Raw genomic sequence first — 4231 nt, 5'->3', positions numbered from 1 at the left:
GTCCTATTTATTTATAAAGTTCACTTAAAAAATACAGATGATCTTCAACTTGCAATATTTTTTTATATAAAATGATAAAAAAAAAATATTTGTATTCATTTGGTCTTAATTTATTACACTTTCTTTAAAAAGCTTTTCTTCGTCCATTTAATGTGAATTTTTTTATTAAGTTTCAATTAATTACTCACAACAATTAATGACTTGGAAACAATTAATGACTCATCAAGATGCATAAGCATGCGAATCTTTAAAAATACATTTCTGATCTTTTTCCACATTGCACAAGTATCAGTTTTTATTATAAATGATATACTGTGTGGGGTTGCAATCATTTGTCTTGATTCTGAACTATTAAATAGCTCTTGAACATTTGTGATTATTTCTTTATTCATAAAAATGCAGCATTTTGTTTAGAGAAGAAAAAAAAATCTTACTGCGATAGAATCCTTAAAAAGTGAATATTTTATTACAGCTGGTAAGATTAATTAGATTCTGTTATTTTATTGGCTATAATTTTGAATTGAGCGTAATGAATCTTCAAGTTTCTGAGAAAACTCTTTATATAAGCACTATTTGCCTATCGAATAAAATTGAAATGCTCATCTGAAATTGTAATGTGAAAGCTGTGACTTTATAACAACATTTATTTTTTAAACTTTAAAGTCATACATTTTTGGGATTTGTTGAACATCTAAAAATTGTAGAACTATAACTAATTTATTATAAGCTTTTCCATTCAAATCGAAACCACAAAACTCCGGGTATTTCATCTATGGTTATCCCTTTAAATTTTAAAAATATCAAGACAATTACGAATATGACAAAATATAGTTTTTAAACTCTTTAATTTTGCTACCACTTTAAATATTTTTAAGCACGTTCAATCACTGTTTAAATGACAGCAGGACCAAGTACGGATAAAAAAATAGTGAATTTGAAAACTAGTCTAACCAGAGCCGGATTATACCTTTCGTAGGCCCTAGGCATAGCCGTTTTTGGGCCCTCCCCTCCCCTCTTTTCAAAATTTATGCTAAAATTTTCTTGCATATTTTTTTTTACATTTTTATTAATTTGGATTTTAATTTACAAATTTGTTTATTGAACTTTATCTGCAAATTTGGTGAAAATTTACTCATCCGATTTTGAGGAAAACTTTGTAGATGAATTTTTACTATTTTCAAATTTGTATGAACATAAATCTGCACAAGAAATGTTGAAGGCTCAAATTAAATATAAACTTGTGAATACTTTTCCAAACGTTCACATTGCATTAAGAATATATTTGTCGATTCTTGGATCAAATGCAGAAGGAGAAAGATCTTTCTCCAGATTAAAATTGATAAAAAATTATTTGCGTTCAACAATGAATCAAGATCATTTGACATCGCTCGCACTTATGCCTATTGAATACGACATTTTGCGTAGTTTGGAATTCGACAGCATAATACAAGATTTCGTTGAATCCAAAAATTGCAAAAAGTAATATATTAGATCATAAGATTCTGCAAAATAATTTATTTCCGAAAAATATTATATTTTTATTTGTATCTTCATAATTTTGTGCAAAATGCACTTGTTGTTTTTAAAGCTAAATTATTTTTGTCAACAAATTTTTTTCTCCCAAGTTTTTCGTAGGCCCTAGGCACGTGCCCATAGGTTAATCCGGCCCTGAGTCGAACCGTAGTTGGTTGAGTACTTCTAATAAAGTTTTTAAAGTAATTTATTACAATTTTTTCATTAACTAAATAATCAAGGTTTTGAAACCAAATATAAATTTTATATAAAATGATTAGAATAATTTTATTCATAAATCAAGCAGGACAAGTTCAATATCAGATAAATGGAAAATTCATTTGATCGAAACTACCAGTAAAAGTTTATTATGTTTGTTTAGGAACAAAAAATGAAGACTTGTAGATGGAGAGCTCTTTCTCTTCATTTAGAGTTAGGGGTCCGGCTTTTTTCACTTCAAACAGTTGATGTAACCTTTACAAGGTGCATTTACCAAGTGATAATCGCTTTAGATGCTCATAGAAACAAGCGATGAGTTCGAGCGCCGACGGAAAGGTAATAAGTTCGATTCTTGTTCTAATGATAGTGAATTCGAAAAATGGTCATAATAGGTTCGAGTACTGATTAAATGACAGCGGGTTTTAAATTATAGCAGGTACGAGTATTGATTAAATGGTAAAGGGTACGTTTTTAGCTCTTATTATAGTGGATTCTACAGCTGGACATTATGGATTCAAGTACTGACAAAAAGACAGTGGGTTCAATACTACTTGCTCAAATCTTAGCGTCTTCGAGTACTGATAAAATGGTAACGGGACCAAGTACAAGTAACGATAAAAAGATAGTAGGTTCGAATGTTTTATCTGACTCAAAATTGTTAGAAAATGTATATTTTATTTATTTTCTTCAAAATTCATTCAAGATATATTTTAGGGTAAACAGTTGGCGTACTTCAATTGATTTTATTTTTGTTGTTGTTGTTAATTTACGTCGCACTAGAGCTGCACAATGGGCTATTGGCGACGGTCTGGGAAACATCCCTGAGGATGATCCAAAGACATGCCATCACAATTTTGATCCTCTGCAGAGGGGATGGCACCCCTGCTTCGGTAGCCCGACGACCTGCACGCGAAGTCGAGCACTTTACGGCAGAACAGTTTAACGAGGACCAATACCGCACACCCTCGGTCCCTACCTGCACACTGACAGCAGCCAGTGATGCTTGACTTCGGTGATCTGCTGGGAACCGTGTCTTAACGATCAGTCCACTGCGGGACTAAAATAAATTATTTAAGCTATATGATGTAACGCATCCATAGTTAACCAGGACTTCTTTAGCATATCCTAATCCTTGATACCGCCATCAACAGATTAATGGGATAAGCTTAAATAAAAAAACAATATTTAAATATTTTCTCGCTTTAGCTTTCAAGCAATATGTTTCGTTCAATCAGATTTCAATTCTAGAAGTAACGAAATTACTGAGAATTTTCCTAGGAGAAATATAGGAAAAATTTTTATTCATAATTTCTCTAAAAAAAAAGTATGTTAAGCCTATCGCTGCGTATTTTTTAAATTTTTTTTTATCAAAACGGATTAAAGAATTTGCGCATTTTTTATTACATATTTCAAATCAGATAATTATTCTAAAAATTGCCCAACTTTGAATTCTTCTTACAATTTTCTATATTTAGTTTTTGCTGTTAAACAAAATCAGGTTTTCCCTGATAACAAAATATACTATAATATTATCTTGCAAACTGTGCTAAAGTTGAAAAATCATTTTAACAAACATTTTTTACATTATTCGCTAAAAATATTTAAGTCATATTAAAAAAAAGAAGAAAAAAAAAAACAGCAGCTTTCTTAAAGTTAACGGTGTATTACAAGAACTTTAAATAAAATTGCGGTTTGAATTTATTCATTTAAATAAGACATAAAAAACTTATTTTATACGATAAGACAGGCGCTTTGCACGGAGTAATTTTAATATAGCAAAATGCTTTTGAATTCTTATCAGCTATTGACAATTATTTTAAACGAGTGTTAATTTCGAGAAAAAAAATTAAATATTAATACAAATTAGACAAAATATATTAGTATATATCGGGAAAAAAACTACACTGCTGGCCACAGTAAATGCAACACCCTAAAGGAAGCATGCCAATAATATGAAATTTGCAACGGAGGTGCGGAGGTGAGATATGCAAATGATTAGAATTTCAGTGCATACGCACATTACTCACACCTGTGGAGCCACTTCAAAGCGCTATTTAAGGCTAGGAGATTTCGACGATTTCAAGTTCGGCAATTGTGTTTTTCTTGTGGTTTCTTCAAAAAACGATCAATTATGCCTCGTAGAAAACAGCGATCATCTTTTAACTCTTTAAAGACCCAAGCAGAAGAAAATTTACCACTGTAAACATCCTTAGTTTTTCACTCGCAAATGAACTCACCCATTTTGTTGGGGGCTATCTTTGGACATTTGCTTCACAGCTGGCAAGAGTATCCCCCACGTCACTAATAAATCAAAGGCGTGCTCATCTTGACAGTGGAACTTCCTGGCATTCAAACTAACAATCGGCTTGTAAAAATCGCTTATTTTTCCCCCCATTGAACAATTTTCTCGTTAACTATTTTAAAGCGAGAATAAAGAGATTTTTATATCTTTTTCCCAAATCTCCTTTTTAATTATTATTTATTTATTTTTCTTCATTTT

Source organism: Parasteatoda tepidariorum, chromosome 2 (assembly GCF_043381705.1).
Source record: "Parasteatoda tepidariorum isolate YZ-2023 chromosome 2, CAS_Ptep_4.0, whole genome shotgun sequence".
Classification (NCBI taxonomy): Eukaryota; Metazoa; Arthropoda; class Arachnida; order Araneae; family Theridiidae; genus Parasteatoda; species Parasteatoda tepidariorum.
Note: the sequence above shows the minus strand (reverse complement) of the source record.